The sequence below is a fragment of the Lepisma saccharinum genome, chromosome 16 (assembly GCF_977018435.1).
Source record: "Lepisma saccharinum chromosome 16, izLepSacc3.1, whole genome shotgun sequence".
NCBI lineage: Eukaryota > Metazoa > Arthropoda > Insecta > Zygentoma > Lepismatidae > Lepisma > Lepisma saccharinum.
Genome location: NC_139244.1, coordinates 44,248,055 through 44,269,702, shown reverse-complemented (window position 1 = coordinate 44,269,702; position 21,648 = coordinate 44,248,055).

Sequence of the window (21,648 nt, the reverse complement as noted above, 5' to 3'; positions counted from 1 at the left end):
AATTCCGGTCCAGGAGAGAAAATCAGTAAGGGTTCTGGACCGTAAAGGACCTTTTTTTCTGTAAAGTATTTCAATTCTGTTCCGGATATTTTTTTTCCTGCTCAATTTAAATAGGTCCAAGTTCGGTACTGAAATGAAACAATACGCAACTTGGACCGAATTTAAATTCTGCGAGAGAAATGGTTCCGGGCCTGTTACGGAACCCAATAATATCCGTTAGAATTTATGTTTCTGGACCTTTTAAAAATCCTGAATGAAAAAAAAAGCACGTATAAATGATCTGTAAATAAGCAGGTAGTCTGAAGAAATCGCAAATTAAATAAAATTTAGTGCAGACAAAATTTTCAATGAGACCAAAGTCTGAATCTCATTCTGTCTCGATTTGATTTTATTCAAGCCCGTCACCGTCTCGTCTCCGTGACTGAGACCGAGAACAAGACGAGACAGTGAACGAGGCAGGTTTCCTCGTTCGCCCTGCTATCCAAGAGGAGACTGTACCAATGCTGTAGTCCTAACATCTTCAGAGGGTTTACGCTAAGTTTTGTGAAACGCTAAGGGGAGGCAATGTTTTCATTAAATTTTGATTGTGTTTCCATTTCATATATGGATGAAAATAATTAAGTTCTACAAAAAATGCCATTCATAGACGATGATGATGATGATAATGATCCATAATTTGTATAAATGAGGCATACAGTAAAACCTTGATAAGTCGAACCTCAACAACTCGAATAAAACGGTGATAAGACGAATTTTTGTACAGTTTATGGGATGCCGTTCCACCTCAATAACTCGAAGGTGGACTATAGAAAACCTCTATGAGTCGAAGTTAACTTCTAATCACCCCTATAACTCGAAGTCGGCGATTTTGTCCCTCCATAACTCGAACCTTGGTAAGTCGAAATCCTTGATCTCTCAAATTTCCCCCTCCCCCCTTTCAAGTTCGAGTTACGAAGATTCCACTGTATTACAATAGAGAAGTCATTTTTAAAATATGAAATGCGTATTTTTAATGATTGCATTTGAAAATCTTGGTTTGCGATGAGAAGTTGTAAGGACATTATTTTCTTATGAGTGTCTAATAATCATAGGGTTGAATACCTAATAAATAAGTACAAAGAGTTTTTCTGGTAACATTTGTGAGCCCATTAAGCACTACTTCATCCATTGTCTTTTGGAAAATCTGGGAAAATCTGGGCACTGCAACTTAAACCATAGGTAACCTACATCGCTCTACGACGCCAGGGGTCCCGGGTTCAAATCCCAACCTGGGCATGGATGTTTGCGAGTGTCCATTCATCATGTCATCACTCATCCCCATCTTCGCAAATTAGCCAAAAGTTGCACAAAGATCGAAGTAAAATAAAGCAAATTAATCAATCAATCAATCAACCATAGGTAACCTGTTATATGAAAACAATCCCCATTTAGTATGAATGTAAGGGATACAGTACAGCATGTTATTGTTTTTTATTTTCTTGTTGATATTTTTTTATGAATTATCAGTTTGTATACTGTTAATCACTTTAACAATACTATTAAAAATTGAAAAAAACTGAAAAAACTTGAAAAAGTACTTTGAAGGCCACACTACTCACACTGAACAATAAAGTTACTGTTTCTATACTCAGAGTGCCTCTTTTGTTATGCCACAACGCTTGTTACAAGAACGTTTTGCCTGCAAACACTATTAGTGCAGTCAAGATAGGGAAAATAAAGGAACTAATTCATAACAAGCTGAAATTTGATATATAACATCTTACATTACATTAGTAACATTAATATTTTTTTTTTAACAGGATGGGATACGGAGCGGCGATCCTCCGCCTCCACTCGCCACTCTCACTTTTGGTACCCTCTCACTCAGATCTTCTTTCTTGATCTTATCTGAGTGTGGTATCCGTATCCCGGAATAGGATATAAGGATTAACTTGTGGAGAGGTCAGAAGGTACGTAAGAGAGAAGAGGCAAGTGCTCTGAGTCTTGGTACCTAAGATTTAAACCAAGACGTTTTTGAAAAATTAATATTGTGAAATTGAGTAGCTCCAAACAATAAGCAAGATATGAAATATAAAGATACATATAACATAGAAATAAAATAATGAATATATAAGAATACAATATAAGAATGAGAATATAGAATAAGATACTCGAGGAACCCTTAGATCCCATAAATAAGAGAATAATAATGGCACTTGATGAGGAATCCTTAGATCAGAAGACAAGTAGATATTCATAAGAGTTATATTGAAGAGACATCCCTGAAGAATAGGGAGTTCTCAAGCCACCTCTTCTGTCTTCAATCTTCTACTCGCAGTCCTCAACTGGTAGACAGCATCTAGATACTGGAAATATATATATTGGTTTCAGTCATCCAATTCTGGTATGTCAGGTTCTCTTCTGAGGGATGTAATGTAGTGTTTTCTTCTATTCAGGGAAGCCGGTCCTTCTTCATACTATCTTATTTCATTTAAGCAATTATTTTGTGCACAGCTGCTTTCTCCCATTAATTGGGCAGCAAGTCTCATGCTCGATCTAGTCTTAGTTCCAGTGGGTTCCATGTTTTCATTAAATGATGATATTGGAACCACTTGTCGGGCTCGTGACTCTTGATGGTGTTTGAATTCCATTTCCTCAAGCGTAGATATCAGCTCAGCCAAAGCATTAATTGTAGGAAAGGTTCGTTGACAAGTAAGTTGTTGTCTTACAAGGTCTGGTTCTAGCTTAGCTCTAAGTTCCCTTATTTTGGGGTCTTGAAATTTATTGCAATAAAACACAGCGTGTTCTGGAGTATCAGTAGTCTTACATACTTGGCACTGGTCATCTAAACTGAGGCCAAAGCGTTTCAAATATGCCTTATAAGGGCCATGCCCTGTAATGAGGTGTATCAACCCTTTAGTTGGTTTAAAGAGTGAGTTCATTGTCCAGAATTTAACGTCAGGCATATATAGCTTCGTGTGTACTGATCCCGAGTATTGTCTCCACTCTTGTTGCCATTTGCTTTGTAGAACCTGGTCAATGTCCTGCATGGTATTCACATTAATTCCCAACAGCATGAATATCTTAGCTTGGTCTCCCTTCCGAAACCAATATCTAGAAGCGTGTCTTTGAACCTCAAAATCAAGAGGCAAGACACCAGCTAGCACTATAGTTGACATAGTTGACGTTGTGCGAAAGGCCCCAAGAATTCTCAACAAGACGTTGCGCTGTGATGATCTCAGACGGTCCCGGACAACTTTCTTCCTAGAAAGGAAAGCCCAAGTAGACGCTGCATAACATATAGTTGTAACAAATATCGCTTTATAATACAGCATTGCGATCTTGAATGGTATCTTAAATGCAGTATTACCCATGTTTAAGATATTGTGTAAAGCTGACTTGGCCTTAGCTGTAACACTGTTCACATGAGCTCTTAGGCTCATTTGAGCTTCCATGTGAATTCCAAGGTATTTGATGACTTGAACATTTTTAATTGAAGAGTTCTGAAACTTGAATATAGGCGCTCGAGCCAGTTTTCCCTTAAGGAGGATTTGATATGTCTTCTCCTTAGCTATGGTCAACTTAGATTCCTCAGACCAAATGGCCACTTGATTCAAGATCTTGTTAGCATTGAACTCCAAACCTTTGCGATTATTCGATCCGGTTATGATTAATAGATCATCTGCATAAGCAACACTATCTATGATCTCATCCATCCTGCTGAGAGCCAGCAGTAGTGGTTCCAAGGTTATATTCCAAAGGACTGGCCCCAGGACAGAGCCCTGAGGACAGCCTTTGTTGACACTCCTGCAGATCGTCTCATGTCCCCAAACGAACTGTATTCTCCTGTCTTTCAGGTAATCACAGATTAAGCTGTATAGAGGCTTAGGAATCTGCAACCTCCTTAGTTCTCGTAGTAAGTATGGCCACCATACATTATTGAACGCTCCGCTAATGTCAATTGTAATTCCAGTAACATACTTATAATGAGTTTGGTTTATAGATGTTATCACACGATTGACCGCATCCTCAGTAGAGCGTCCTTTAATAAACCCATACTGTTTGCTGGAATTCCTTATTAGTGTTAGTCTTTCGTTTAGTCTCTTTGTAATCAGCCTCTCAAAAACTTTGCCTAAGACATCCAAGAGGCAAATTGGCCTGTAGGATTTTACATTGGATGGATCTCTTTTGGTATCCTTTAAGAAAAGCACTAACGTTGCTAATTTCCAGTCTTCAGGAAAAATCCCTTCTGCTAGACATTGGTTATAGATTGTCTGTAAACCTCCGAGAAGTTGGTTTTTAGTAATTTTGATTAACTCGTTTAGAGTTCCATCAGGACCCGGGGCTTTGCCATTAATATCAACATACCAAAAGTCCCCGGCTATCACCCGTACGCTAAGTTATGCATTTATAGTTCCCTTATGTCGTGCAAACTTCCATTGTCCGCCATTTTTCAATATGGCGGCCTTAGCGTACGGGCGATCGCTGTGGACTTTTGGACGTTATATATCAAATTTCAGCTTGTTATGAATTAGTTCCTTTATTTTGAAACAAATCGTCTAAAATTACTGCACTATAGTATTGGCCATATTATTGGACTTAGGTATTAGTTGAAAAATTGAAACACAGATTAACTCACTTTGTGTAGAGAAATGTGACAGATTTAATACTTTGTGATACACATTGCATTGTTATACACACTGCAAGTACTCAAGTACTTCGTATGACCGACCACCTTTGACTTTCAACTTTGGCTCTATTTGAGCCCATTGTAATCATTGTTTGTGTACGATTACTTTTCACTCTTTTTTCTAAACTTCAAACCACGTGGTTTATGAAATTACATGATCCGAAGATACAAATAAAGAACACTCTTACAACAACCAGAATTAATATTATTTCTTTTGTTATAACCAAGAAAATAGCATAAACAACATGGTAAACAATGTACGTATTGCTCCAGGCATTTTTGCAAATATGCAAAGCATCGTGCTGCCATCTATTGTTGGAACACAGTAAGAGAATGGATTGTGGGAAACAAGATTATATCGAAGCAGACAAACACTATAATCCCATAAAAAGTTATAACAATCGTTAAATATATATAGTTAAAACACTTTTAAAACAAGGAAATGTGCTTCTTTCTTACAATGAGTCCAATAATTTGGCCAATACTGTATATAGAATTAGCGTCATTTGTATCAATATCATCATATATTCTCACACTTCTCAGAAGTGTTTGACAGTGTTCGATGAAGTACTGACCAAAATAAATTGCATAAATTGAAACAAACGAAGGAAAATATGCATTGTAGAAGTTATACGGTATTGAGAGAGATTTACCAGAAGGTATACGACGTGTACCGCCGTATACCCTTGACTACAGCCCTGGCTGTACCTCGTTTCGTCTGGTCGGCTTTATTCGAATGGTTGACGTCATTCACATTATCATGCGTGCGTAGAATGCTGGATGTATGGGGAGGGGAAGGGGATGTCTTTAAAAATCTAATATTTTCTTAGCTGGGTTGTCGCTTGCAGCCATCCTCCCCTTTCACGACCCAGTCGCTCTGTAAATAGAGACAGCTGGACTCCATGAGCAGAATATACATCGAACCACTCCACTGTGAAAGTAATACAGCTCGATTCTATAAAATTTTAATCCTGCGGATTCATTATAAAGAATATATTGTTTCCAATAAAGAAAAGGTTGAAGTATTTGCAATAGTTCTTGTTGTTGTTGTTGTTGTAGAGAAGAGAAACATTGATGTTAGCGTCGTATTTTCCATGTCACCGCGTTTACCGCCGGTATATCAACCAGTGATGTACCGTAGACTATAAGTTTACGTCTACATGCGTTGTCTACACGTAATCTACGCGTAGATTACATTGGGTTGTAGTTTACATAGACTATGTAGACAATCTAAAGTGCATTAAAATTAATTTTCTCGGGTTTCATGAAAGGAAAGTGACATTTTCAACTGTATTGGTTCCTAACGAAATGAAAATAATCCTATTTACTACAACAAAATTTATCTTCTCTTCTATTATCAACTATGGAAGAAGATAATAGTATGCAGAAAACAACAACAGATGGCAGTGGTGAGCCAAGACTGGTCTTTTTCCCATAAAACACTAGAATATTTCCTATATTAGGTTTCTTCCTCGGTGAGAAATTGTTCGAATTTGGAAGAAAGACTACGGAAAGTTCTTCTCACACATCAGCAACTAACACGCAGTATAATTTTATTTCAATTCCACGGCGCCCTTTGCTAAGTCATCACCTTTCGCCATGTTATTTACATAGATTACGTAATCTACGTGTATAAAGTAGTCTACGTGTAGAATGTAGACTATCGTTGTTTACGCGTAGACGCACATCACTGATATCAACTTTCTCCACACGTATACACACACACACACACATATATATATATATGTGGGTAATTGCTCATTATACAGGGTTCGAATCCCGACCTGGGCATGGATGTTTGTGAGTGTCCATTCATCAATTTCATCATGTCATCACCCATCCCCATCTTCGCAAATTAGCCAAAAGTGGCATAAAAAGCAAAGTAAAATAAAGCAAATCAATCAGTCGTTATACAGGGTAATTCAAAATGAATGGTGCAACTTTACACAGTTATTATGACGTTACTATTTATGACAGAAAATCACACAAGGCATCAATATAAAGAAAAAACTCTGGAAGTTTTATTCTCACTTAGCGAGCTTACTCTGCTTAGCCGATGCCCCACCAAAATGGCTAATAACCAGTAGAAGCCGTATTGCATGTACGAGATATCCAGAACTGATTCAATCACAATGGTGCAAAGACATTTCCGCTTGCTTGCCGGTAGTAGTGCAAATGTTTCACCCTTCTCAAAGATTTGCCAAAGTTACAACTAAGAATTGTTAGTACCTTCGAAACCGTTGACAACGATTGCGGTCTCGTGCATAGCAAGTACTTGACTTTTCCACGTTACACATGGTTCCCATGTTGAATCTTTATACTGTAAGTTATGTGAGTAAAACTTCCAGAGTTCTTCTTTATATTGATGCCTTGTCTGATTTGTAAATAGTAACGTCATACTAACTGTGTAAAGTTGCACCATTCATTTTGAATTACCCCGTATATTATGCAAACTATTTAAAAATCAAAACAAGAATGCAGGTAAATTATTTCAAGAACTTAAACACTGGTTTATGTACGCCACTGATCGTTCTCCATCGCACCCTTCTGACGACCGGTTTCCTCCCCGATTGTAAGCAGGGAGGGCGAGGAAGCCGAAGAAAAAGTGTGCTTGTTCCTTACTGCTTTCTGCACCGCGCTTCATAGAGGCAATGCTACTGCATTAAGGGAAGTTTCCCTTCGTGCAAAGATATCTAGGTCCAATTTTAGATAAAATAGGATATTTTATGAAAAGAAATACTGAAGTTGATGCAAATTTAAAGTTGTCGGACTTCTGTTTTTGTTTAACTGCATTGTTGTTTTACATGTATTACATCTAGATGATTTAGTGCTGCCTCCTAGAGGAAGAAGAAGCAAACTACTATTGCTACGTAATAGTCTGTGCAAACAAGATGGAATGTAGATCGTAGTTTCGTTATAATGTAAAGTGTTACCTTGTTTGTGAGTTTCTTAATAAATACAGTTTATCTTATGCACGTGTTTACATCGCACAACTGATGAGGATTATAATAATTATATAAAATAAATAAGAATTGCTTCGGTAAACCAAGTTTTTAGAACACGCCACAGGTTAAGCTGTCCGAAACATAAATAGGAGATTATTTTAAAATGTCTCGTACACCCTTGCACATTGGAAGGTGGTAACATCGTCGCCTTGTAATGAAGAGGTCCCGGGTTTCATACCCCTTTGGAGGCACATGATGGTTCGGATCCCACTTTAAACTATTATAATGCAAACTTAAGCAAATAAACATTCACATTCTCGGCCATTAATGTTTAGGTGATGTGATCATCACCACGCTCCGACCATCTTTAACCCCTCCCCCAAGGTATCCATTTATTAGAGCCTGGGTGAACCCCTGAGCTGCTCAATGAAGGGACAATGCTGGAAAAGTTCCTACCTGAAATCGCCCATCACAGGAATCGAATACGGGTCTCTCGTGCAGCAGCCAACATACCGATTTCATTTAAAGCTCCTTTTCCATTTCTTTATATTTCCACTTTGCTTACCTTTTTCTATGGTTTATCAGTACCTCAAAAAACACGAACACACATGCCTTAACGGAAATTCAAACCAGTACCGCTGGTGTCGTAGCTCTCCATGCCTACCACTCTGCAACAGAGGTCGACCAGCGTGATAAATAGTATACAGGGTGTATATAATAGAGTAAACAACTTTAAGAATTAATTTCGACTAAACTATATGGAATACAACAATGATATTTATTGTGTTTCAATCACTTCAATTTTCTATGAATGGTTACAAATGTTCGATGTGGCTTCCACTCATCACGTCGAAATTCAAGTTCTTGCCACACTTTTCTCAAGAACTCCTCGTCCACCAAAGCAAGGGTGTTTCTCATTCTCTCCTTTAGCTGTTGCACATTCTGCCCCATAGGTGGCGCATAGACTTTGTCTTTCACAAGGCTCCAAATGCAGAAGTCTGGGAACTTTAGGACACAGCCTTCTTTTTCTCCTCCAATGAAAGTCTCCATTTTCTTTAACACTACACCAGCGCCACAAACATCTTGCGCACGAAAAACAAAACTTGAATATTTTCTCGTTGTTATACAACAAACCTCATTATTGTGTTTCAGATATATTTTTTTAATAATAAACCTGATAAGTTGTTTACTACACGCTGTATATTGCTACAGGAAAGGAGAAAATATAATGCTAGTAGCCTACATTAGGCTTTTTCAGAATCATCTATGCTTTTTTCTACTTTTAAGTAGAAAGAAATACGGAGTGGCTATAGAAAGAATGAGACAGTAAGTGATAGAGAAAGATAAACAGACAGAATAGACAGAAAAGCAAATACAGAGAGGAGGAAAGCAGTGGAAGAAAAATAGGCAGAGGGAAAGAGAACAATAAAGAGCAAGACAGTGTGAATAAGACAAAGAGAGGAAGAAAGAGAAAGGTATAATCTAAGCAGCTGCCTGAAAATATTTATTTCACTCTCTCTCACATTATTTTTCCTATCTTTCTCTTTCTTTTCCTCTTCCCTGCTTCTCTGTCTCTCTTTTCCTGTTCTCTTGCTCCTTCTCTCCTTCTCCTTCTGTTTATCTATATCTCTCTTTTTGTTCCTTCGTTTCTTTAACTTTCTTTTCCTGTTTCTCAATCATTCTCTCTATTTTTCTGCCTTTCTATTCTCTCCCTTTCCTTTTCCCTCTGTTCCTGGAACTCTGTCTCTGCCCCTCTGTATTTCATCCAAGAAAAGCCTGTGGCTGAAGTGAAGTTGAGGTGTTGATCGTCAAGTCCCTCCCACTAGCATTTAAAAACATCAACACGCAGCAGCGAGCAAAGAAAAGCAGGGATTAATCGTGAATAAGAGCTGTTCATGTTCTTGTCAGCTGTTTTCACATTATCTTTCACAACAATATTACAAATTGGAAAACGTCCGAATACGAGAGTATGATGCGTGTAAAGAATCCGAAATACATGTCTATCTAGATTAGTTTCAGTCGCATCTGAACTGATTCTGGGCAATCTCATGTAATAATTGTTATCATTTCGTTTCATAAACTTTCTCGCTGTCTCCGGCACTTCTCCCCAGAGCGACCACGATGAGCAGAGCCATCTGGTGTTACTTTTTGTTACTCTCAGTGTTCGTTCATATTTTGCGTACACAATTAAGCAAGCACCAGTAAAATACGGTACTTTTATTTGAATAAAATATTTCTATTTTTTTCTCAGATTATTTCAACGATATTAAACTCGTGAAGAGATAATCACAAAGGATCGACTGTGTCCAGGCCGGTACTTGAACCTTGCATCTTTTCAGGTGAAATAGTAAGTCTCAACCGCTGAGTTAGCTTACATGCAATTCCTTGGGAATGCTTTTTAAGTTTTCGTGATATTCAGGATATAGGGCAAGCACAAGGAACAATATTATCCCCTATATAGGGTGGAATAAAAGTCTCTTTCTAAAAAAAAATTAGTTCTTAGTTTTCATACTTGTTCATGAATAAACAGTGTTTAAGTGGTGGGACTTGGCAACCCTGTTGTTCGTGTTTCATTTGTTTTCCGATGTTGGTTTGTCACTGTCGTGTCTGTAATAACTGCTCCATGTTTCTTGCAATGCATCACAAATTAACCAAAGGTCAAAGTGTTTGTGTGCTACAATGTTGGTCGAAAGAATAAAAACACATCTGGTGATAGCAGATTTTGAGCAGAGATTTCCTAGTGTTCAACCGGCGTTGCAACAGTTGATCCAACTGGCGTTTGAAAAGATCGATAAATATCGTCATTTATGTTTCAGAATCTGTAAATCAATGCCTAAACAGTGTGAATTGTGTATCAGGAAACAGGGTTTCCAACTTTGAAAAACTTTGTAAAAAAATTAATAATGTAAGATTTTGAGTAAGGAAATTAACTACATTTTTGGGGAAAGCTACTATTATCGCACCCTGTATTTAAAGTTCTAGGGCAGGAGCACTGAAAATGGGAGAAAAGGTATTTTATTACTTTACCTCACTTTTACGTCTCTTTACGCTAATCGCGGCTATGAGCAAAATATGAAATTAATAATGAAAGGACGCAACACGAAAGAACACTCATGATCAGGCCGTAAAACCGAGATGGAAGAGAGGGAAAATAAAATAAACAAATGTGAGAGATAGAAAAAATAGACAAAAAGAAAGGATTAAATGAACGAAGGGAAAGAGAGACAAGAAACTGAAGGGAAAAACACTCATGTAGGAAAGAGACGTTGCAAATTTAGAACTAAGACAAAGGAAAACAAAGAAATATATAAATGGACCAAAGTAAATGGGAGAAAGGAAGAACAAGAGATTTTCCCTCCTTACTGTCACGTGACTTGTCATTACTTGTAGTAGCCTGTTTTCCTTTTCATCCTTAATATGCACGGAAACTACCGAAAAGGCGGATCAAGTTTTTTTTTTTTTGTATACAAACTATTTTGAATACATGTCAATCTATAAATTCCCAAACTCGTTGTAAGCTGAAAATGTATTCCTCAAAGTCCAAAGACCGTGGCCCTCTCCGCCTCCGAAATTATTTTGATAAATGCCTAACTATTTTTATTTGAATGTGATATTTATATCTAAAAACATTTAAAACTTTCGAAATTGAGGTAGCTGAAAAATTAATAGATTCCTGAATTAATTTTAAATAGCAGAAAATAAAGAAACATTGCATTAACACCATGCGCGTGCGCTCTAGTGCAGGAAGACCAGCATTACTGTCCCTACACTACAATTGCAAAAAACTTGTCTTAGCTTTTATTTTTACCTTATATCTTGCCTGTTACCAACACATTCAACTTGCAAGCCTCCAATATTCATTCTTTTCCGATACGGGACAATCCGCACCCTCTTGTGGCGTGTCGACAAAACATGTGAACCATCACCCTGGCCAGGGTATAGCCACGGGAAGAAGGATTCGAAAATGGAAACTGGCGACCTTGAACCATCCAATGAGAGAGTGCTTTATATGTAGGGAAACAGTCGGGTGCCAACAGGAATATCTGTTAATGTTCTGTGTTGCGAACTACACGATCAAGGGCCCAAGTGTACTGTTGAGTTGTCACTGTTGTAGCAGATCGACCAAACAGATTATAATTGTTATATTCTTAAATAAACTATAAATATTCAAAGCGCGTTGATACCCGTATACAGAACGATGATTGCTGACTTACGTATATTTACTATGTTATATATTTGTAAACATGAAATATAGAAATATAGGGGAAGGAAGGGTAAAGTGGCCAGTGCGGGCAAAGTGGCCATGTGAGTTTTCTTCGCTGTATAGTGCTTCCGCCACGCGGGAGCAGGGCGAAACAGTCGCCACGTATGCTGTCAGTGTTGTCTGTGACTTTGAAGCGGGAGGCTGCACTTTTCTGGATGTGAACTCAATTTATTGTTTTTCGCAAGTCTGATTTTAGCTAAGTGGTACAAATTGTTGATTATAGCTAAATAATAGTAAGTGTTATAATTATAAGCTCTTGTGCTGTTTGATCAGCGTGAAATAACCTTTTAAATGATGTGTGTTTGAAAACGCTAAGTCATGTAGGTTACACGTTAGACCACTGTTTTTGAAATCGCGTCATTCCGAGCAAAGTGGCCACGAAACAGACAGACTCGAAACGAAAGGCAATGAAGGATTGATTAGATGTTTAAAATGTAAGAAGTGGGCACATGAAGAGTGCGCCGGTTGTGACGAAGAAGATGATGAGTTTGAATGCGAATTTTGTAAATAGGCCTACGCCTAATCCTTTATTGATAGACTATTGATTACGAATTACTATTTCCTTTATCTTGTAAAGATTTCATACTTAAGATAATACTTAAAAAAAACATAATACTTATTCTTGATGTGTATTACTTCAGCTTGTGTTGATTAAATACACGCTCTGAATCAATGTGAATGTTCATTTACCTATGCAGGTAAAATGGGAAGGGGCTGGCCACTTTACCCAACCTAGGCGGGCAAAGTGGCCACTTCGTACTTTTTTTTTTTAAAAAAAGTAACGTGTACATTTCTAAACAACAAAAATTAAAAAAAAATAGAAATTGGAAGTAAAGTTATTGTACTTACTATTGGCCTATGTTTCTATAACTTTGCTGATTAAAAAGGTATGATAGGAATTCATCAAACCTTAGAGTGGCCACTTTGCCCTTCCTTCCCCTAATAGAGCATCAAATATTGTTAACCACCCTTCAAATAGTCAGATATTGAAGACCCTCTTGAAGGAAACAGTGTCTCTATAACGTAACATGTAGGAACAATGAATTCTTATTTCTTACTTAATTTTTGAGGATATGTAAATCCAAGGAAAAATTTCACGGCACGCCACTGGTTAACACAATGTTTCTGGATGAAGAAATAAATCTAACAACCCACAATTCGAATATCTAGCAGCGGAGTTGTTAGCCCGGGGTCGCGGATTCGAATCCCGGCCTGAAATGGGTGTTCTTTGTGAGTGTCAGGTCATCAATTTCATCCAGCTCTCGCTCATCCTCATCGTTGCGATTAGCCAAAAGTGACAGAAAGGCGACGCTAAATAACAAAAATCAAATCAAATTATGTCAAAATGTTCATGTTTGTGAACAATACAATACAATACATTTATTCATCGTTAGACATTGTACAATGTAATAGATGTCGTCAGTTATTGGTTACATATTTGTTACTGTATACCTATATGTAAATATATAATTACATATATAGAGAGGGATTACATGGAACTACAATAAGTTATAGATAATATGAGAGTATATGCGTATATAAAGTAAAAGTATGTAGACATTGGACAATTTAGCATGATATTAGTGATGATAAAATAATATAAATATAGCAGAGGCAATATACATAACAATAATACATAAAACAGGAAATTAACAATACAATATATTCTAGAATATTAAATCATTTTTGGGATGGATTTCGAATTCTTCTAGTTTGTAGAATACCTTTTCTTTTAACCAACGTTGAAGTACACTTTTACATTTTTTAAGAGATACACTGTGAGCAGCTTCCGGTAACATGTTGTAAGTATAACTTAATTCCTAAATACTTATAACTATTATGTGTTTTACTTAATCTGATTGATGACATGTTGAGCTTGTAACGGAATCTTGTATTGTGTCTGTGCACAGTGTCTTGCGTTATAATTATGTACATTTTATTTTGTATACACTAGACAGGTAAATGTAAATATATATATATATATATATATATATATATATATATATATATATATATATATATATATATATATATATATATAAGCTTGGTGCAGTCATTATTTTTAGTTCTTTAAAGAGATTTTTACAGGAAACAGACTGATCAAAGACTCCTGCAATGCTTCGTAAAGCTTTTTTCTGCCAGATAAATACATCCCCAGCACCAGATGAGTTTCCGCACAAGAGAATTCCATAAGTCAGAAGGCTATGAAAAATGCATAATATGATTGCAGCAACAAATCCTTGCTAATGCATGTTCTAAGCTCTTTAAGTAGAAATACCACCCTTTCAAGTTTGGAGCATAGATGATTTGTTTGGTACTCCCAAGATAATTTTGAGTCTAAGTCTAAACCAAGAAGTTTTACAGAAGTCCATTCACGGCCATTTCCTAATGTAAAAAATATTTTCTCTGTTTTATTTTCATTAATTGTTCGTGTGACCCATTCAATTATTGTTTCATGTTTATATACAGAACCTTAGCTTACAAGGAAGCGATAACATAATGGTATTTATAGTAGATCATATTTGGTACTTTACAATATTGTTAATTTAATAGGGTGTCAATGTTTTCACAGGATGACGCGATATTGACTCTTTCCCAACTGTTTGCCTTTTTGATCGTTCGGTGCCGAAAATTGGACCGTATGCACGATCCCGAAATGGCGTGAAAAGTTGGTCAAATTTCAGGCAAATTGTAAGATGATTTTATAATGGTGAATATTTTCCCCTCCATTTAAGCTTTAGGAGAATAATGTTTGTTAAAACATTGCTCAAATACGCTAATCGGTACTGAATGTATATCTTAAAGTAGTGTCTGAACCACTGCCCAATGTGCCTCCACCAGGGATCGACAAGGCCAGGGGTGGGGAGTTCTTCGTACGAGAAAAACTACCCATGTTTTTTTAAGAAAACTTCCAAAACATTTCAAAATAATGATTGCGTAACTAAATTTTCAATAATAAACAACGTTTGCAACGTAGAACATATCACGAGGCTCACTTGTAAAAATCGTATTACGGACTCCCGCCAATAACACTGAGAGACGATTGAAATGCCCTCTATCAGAAGTTCCCAAAACTAAACAAACAAAAGAAAAGCACCACACGGCACTCTGGTACAGTACCAGACGAATGCTTCAAACAATCGATTTCAATTCAAGTTGTGCATGGAAGATGGAGAGAGAGAGAGATGAATACAAAACATTTCGAAATTTTGTAATAAGAATTTTGCTATTTCTTCCTTTACGAAGTGTATTTACATGATCTAAACTGTTGAAGTAACAAAATTTCCCATTTTCAGGAGAATTCATGTTCCCTCCACTGTTCCCCCTCCATCCTTAACTCTAGCCGAGCAACTTAACATTAATTTATAACCAAATTACAAAGCGGTTGACTTTCGATTTCGTCACCGAAGTTTCGGGATTCGAGTCCCTGGCTGAACATGGGAGTTCTTCGCGAGTATATCTTTATCAGTTACGAGGCGGGCTGCAAAGTAATGCCTGCTATTTTTTTGTGACTGTGTAAGGACATTTTGGATTTTGAGCAACCATGCATTGTACTCCTCAGACTTTCGCATTTCTCCATTCCAAGTTTCAAACTTCTATCACCATGGGTTGCTGAAGTAGAGCGAGGAAATGGCAGCATGTAATCATACTATGTCGGTGCACCTGAAACTGCGTGTGGTGATCGAGTTTCTAACTGCAGAAAATGTGTCCCTCAATTGACATTCATCAGAGAATGCACGCTTCTTATGGCAATGAATGTGTAATGTCAGTACTGTATGATAATGGGCTGTTCCTTCTTGCTCACAATGAAAACACCTGCCGAGGAACGCTTAACTCTCAAGAATTTCCTTGTCCCACACGTTGAGAGTTCCTCAGCAGGGGGTTTCATTGTGAGCATGTACAGCCCAACATCATACAGTACTAACATTACACATTCATTACCATAAGCAGCCTTCATTCTCTGATGAATGTCAATTGAGGGACAAATTTTCTGCAGTTAGAAACTCGATCACCACACGCAGTTTCAGGTGCACCGACATAGTATGATTACATGCTGCCATTTTCGTCGCTCTACTTCAGCAACCCCTGGTGATAGAAGTTTGAAACTTGGAATGGGGAAATGGGAAAGTATGAAGAGTACAATGCATGGTTGCTCAAAATCCAAAATGTCTTTTCACACTCACAAAAAAATAGGAGGCATTACTTTGCAACCCGCCCTCGTACATCTCATCACTCATGCTCATAGTCGCAAATAGCCAATGGGGGCAGAAAAGCGACGTAAAATAACAAAAATACAAATAGTAATGGTCTTCTTATTCAGTCAATTTCACATTTTCCTTTGCTACTTTTCCATGTATCCAATGCTTTATAAGGGAAGGAACAAGGGAGGATGCCTTAACACCAACCCTTATCCCGTTGAGAAAAATCCAGAGTAAAATTCCCTTGATAGCACAAGACATCCAAAATTGGAAAAATGATCAGTAAATAATGATCAAAATACGAGTATAAGATAGCCCCCACAAATTTAATGTTCGATCTCCCCCTATAAAAAAATCCCGTTACAATAAAAAATTTAACACCGCTATTCAAGAGCTGCATGTAGGGTCTCCCCGTTGGCGGAGTTGTAACGTTGTCGCGTTTTAACTACGGGATTTTGGGCTCGATACTCGGTGGAGGCTCATAGTGGTTCGGATTCCACTTTAAACTGTAGGTCCAGTTCCAATTAGGCTCTCTGTGCACAAAAGTGGACTTAAAGACAAAACTCAAATGAAGAGCTGCATATGTAATATCAAAGAATATGTATTAATAATAAACAAGTATCCAAACAATTTCAATAATTCTGCTAGATATTGATTTTATTTGAATGTATTCAACATAAATTTAAGGACATAAGTTGTTCAAATTAAAATTTGTATCAAATTTATAAACTCAAAAAAGCACAGCAACGTGCACATATTTAAGAAACAAATTTTGTCAATTATTAATTATTTTTCACATCGCAAATTATTGTAGAATATGTAAATATGTAAGAGAGCTATTTGCAACTTTCGAAACAATAAAAAGCATATACAGAAAGAACAATCAAATGAAAATACATACCTACTTTGGTACTTTACGTACACGGGAACATATTATGTAACTCGCTACGTACAGGAAAGTAGCTTTTTTGTCCAACGATGCCAAGTTTCTGGGTGCTTTGCTTAAACCTAAACGAAAATATGTAAGCAGAAAGGGCGGATAACTCCAGCATCTTTCGATAAATAACAGTTCCTGTATTTTAATTTTTGTTCAGTCTGTCTTTCGCCTTGGCAATCAATTGTAGGTGACCGTAACCACTATGCATTTGATTGATCGATTGAGTTTGTGTTTTAAGTCCACTTTATGCACAGAAAGGCTAATCGGGACTGGACCTACAGTTTTAAGTGGGATCCGAACCACTGTGTGCCTCCACCGGATATCGAACCCGGGATCCCTTGATTACAAGGCAATGACGCTGCCACTGCGCCATTGGGGAGACCCATATTATATATATATGTATATACAGGGTGTCATTTTAATGGCGCCCACGGACCACGGAAACGTATAGAGGACATCAAAACAAAAAACTTTTCTCAGTAACATTTTCTCGTTGGAGCGTCATTTCGGCGCTACAGTCGTTCAAAAAAGCCCGTTTTGCCGCCTGAATGCTGGCAACCACACAGAACATTTGATTGCATTTCTGACGTCATATCCCGTCGTGAAGCGATGCGTTCCAGGGTTGCCAGGAACACACATACTCTGTGAAAAATGACATAGCTACAATCAGCCACATTATGTACCGTAACACAAAACGAGAAAACACGTTCTGTAACCTAACAGGAAATAAACAAACGATACGAAAAATAGTAGAAAAAAATAGAATTCAAGTGGAAGTGGTCATATCGTATTTTGTCTCAGCTTACATGTCAAATATTTGCAAATCTAGTTACCAAGTTGGCATCTACAATTTAGTCTATCCACTTCGTTGTTCTGATACTAGTTGTCTGTGACACACTGAACAGATGACAAAATAGAAATGAAAGAACTCAAAATTCCAAACGTAAGCAACAGATAATATAATGTATATTCAGAGCATTATGAGCCAAGTGGCAAAAATGATTGAAAATACAGGGATATAAGTAGTAGTAATACAAGCTCTAAGACCGCACCGGATACACATGTAATAGTTTGCATCTGTGAACAGGGTAGTATATTCGGTACTGATTCATCATTAGATTGTTACTGTGGTTGTACGTGTTTTAGTTGTAATGTAACAACGTGAACCTCGGATACTTCCGTTATCAGCACAAAAGTACCGCATGGCATCTGGACACAAACCTGTAGATATCAACCTTGCAACGAGATTTGCAAATATTTGACATGTAGTTGGGCGTAAACAGCCACGTGTAAACTGTAAGTCCAATAAAATTTATAGTTCTTGATATTTTAGATGTAGGCTGAGACAAAATCCGACATTGACATTTCATTTTGAATAAGTTTTTTTTTACCATTTCTCGTATCGTTGGTTCACTTCCCTCTTCCCCTGAGATGACTGCTGATCTTCTGGCTGGTAGGCTATGATGTTCGGTCTGCTGGACGCGTTTCTCGCTTCGTTTTATAGCTAATAATGTGGTTGGTAGTTTGTCATTTTTCACAACATTTGTGTGTTCCTTGCAACCCTGCCGTGCGCTGTTTCGCCGGAGGATATGACGTCACAGGTACGATCAAATGTTGTGTTGGGTTGCCAGCATCCAGGCGGCAAAACGGTCTTTTTTGAACGGCTGTAGCGTCGAATCGACGCACCAACGAGAAAAATGTTACTGGGAAAAGTTGTTTGTTTTGAAATAGCTGATCAAGTCTTAGCAACAAAGTTGCAGATAGTCGCATTACAGGAAGTAAGATGGAAAGGGCAAGGAGAAATCAAGAAAGATAAATACTCTGTGTATTATAGTTGTAAAGAAACTATGGGTCAGCATGGAACTGGATTCCTAGTAAAGAGAGAAATGGTAAAACATGTACTAGGATTTGAACCGTGTAGTGAAAGAATATCTAAACTTAGAGTGAAGGGAAGGTTCTGTAATGTGACATTTATAAACGTGTATGCTCCAACAGAAGAGAAAGATGATGACATTAAAGATAAGTTTTATGAAGAACTGCAAGTAGTGCAAGATAAAACCCCGAGACATGACCTGATAGTCCTGTTGGGAGATTTAAATGCAAAAATAGGAAGAGAGGATGCATTTAAAGAAGTAACAGGTAAACATACATTGCATGAGATAACCAATAATAATGGAGAATTAGTATGTAACTATGCTATTGCAAATAATATGACTGTAATGAGTACACAGTATGAACATAAAAAGATACATAAAGGTACCTGGGTGTCCCCAGATGGGAAAACTACCAACCAAATTGACCATGTTTTAGTAAACGAACATAAAAAAGAAATGGTGCAGGATGTAAAAACAATGAGGGGTCTGAATTGTGATTCGGATCATTTTTTGGTCAAGGCAGTAATCAAACAGAAATTAATACCTGTACGAAAAAGTATTCCAAGACAACAGATAAAATGGAATAAAAGCAATATGCATAGTAAAGAAATTCTGAAACAATATAGGAAAAAAATGAGTCAAAATTTGGAAAACATTATTGATACCCAAGATATAAATGAAGATTGGAAACAACTCAAAGAAGCTATTCTGAAAACAGCAACTGAAGTAATACAAAAGCAAGATGGTAAACCAAGGAATGAATGGTGGGATAATGAATGTAAAATGGTAATAAATCAGAAAAATGCTGCACGACAAAGATGTTTACAGAGACACACAAGGGCAAATTGTGAAGAATATGAGAATAAAAGGAGAATTGCCAACAATGTATGCAGAAAGAAGAAAAAAGAATGGATAAATGATAGAATCAAAGAGATTGAGGAATACCATAGAAGAAAGGATTCAAGAAATTTTTTTAAGGCTGTGACATCTCATGTAAGGAACTACACTCACGCAACTTCATTATGTAAAGATGCATCTGGAGAAGTAATATCTGAGAAAGAAAAAGTATTACTCCGTTGGAAAGAGTACTTTCAGGAATTATTAAATTGGGAACACTTACCGTCTGAAGATGAAATACCCGAAAAATTGGAAAATGATACTGAAATTCCAATACCAACATATGAGGAGGTAAATAAAATCATAAAATCCTTAAAAATGAATAAGTCACCTGGTTCAGATAATATCACAGCAGAACTGATAAGACACGGAGGATATATGATAAGGAATAAAATTTATAATTTGATACTCAACATATGGAATAAAGAGGAAATGCCACAAGAATGGCTACATGGTATCATTTGCCCAATCTTTAAAAAAGGAGACAGGTTGCAGTGTAATAACTACAGACCAATTACGCTTCTGAATGTCGCATACAAAATCTTTGCAATTCTTCTACAAAATAGAATCTCTGAAATTACAGAAAACAAATTGGGTGAATATCAAATGGGATTTAGACCAAATAGATCTACAGTTGATAATATATTCATACTGCGACAAATATATGAAAAATGTTATGAATATAATATTGAATTGCATAACATATTTATAGATTTTATGCAAGCATTTGACTCAGTAAATAGAAATATAATTCCTACATGTCTAAAGAAAATTAATGTCCCAAACAAACTAATAAGATTAATAAAGTTGACATTACAAAACACTACAGCAGTAGTAAAAGGAAACAATGATTTTAGTCAGAAATTTGCAATAAATAGAGGAGTAAAACAAGGAGACCCATTATCAGCAACTTTATTTAGCATAGTCATGGATGAAATAATTCAGAAGTTGGAAATCAGAGGAAACATTTCAACAAGATTAAGACAGATCTGTGCATATGCAGACGATATAGTAATTACTACAAGAACTAAGCAATCAATGGTGGACTCACTAGTGAAACTAAAGCAACAGGCAATGAAATATGGACTAATATTGAACGAAAAAAAGACAAAGTATATGAGATGTACAAGAAGAAAAAGCCAACAACAAAAAGAGGATATAGATACAATGCACATAGAGCAGGTACAGTCATTTAAATATCTCGGGTCAATAGTAAATGGAAACAATGAAATCGAAGAAGAAATTAAAGAAAGGATTGCAGCTGGAAATAGAACATTTTATGCGAATAAGAGGATATTCCAATCAAAACTAGTTTCCAGAACAATAAAATTAAAGCTGTATAAATCCATAATAAGACCTGTGGTTACATATGGCTGTGAAACCTGGGTGCTGAAAGAAGATATAATTCGAAAACTAATGATATTTGAAAGAAAGATATTAAGGAAAATATATGGCCCAACGAGACAATCTAATAATATATGGCGAATAAAAACAAACGAAGAGCTTGAAACATTAATAAAGAGTAAGAATATAAGAAGATTTATCAAAACACAAAGATTGAGCTGGTTGGGTCATATTGAAAGAATGCCCGAAGAAAGAATTGTGAAACAAATTTACAATTGGAGACCTATTGCTACAAGATCACAAGGAAGGCCCAAAACCAGATGGATAGACGATGTCAGAAATGACATAAGAAAACTGAAGACACAGAACTGGAAGAAATGTGTGTTGAGTAGAGAAGAATGGAAGGATGTAATTGAGCAGGCCAAAGCCCATAAAGAGCTGTAGCGCCTTATAAGAAGAAGAAGATGTAGCGTCGAATCGACGCACCAACGAGAAAAATGTTACTGGGAAAAGTTGTTT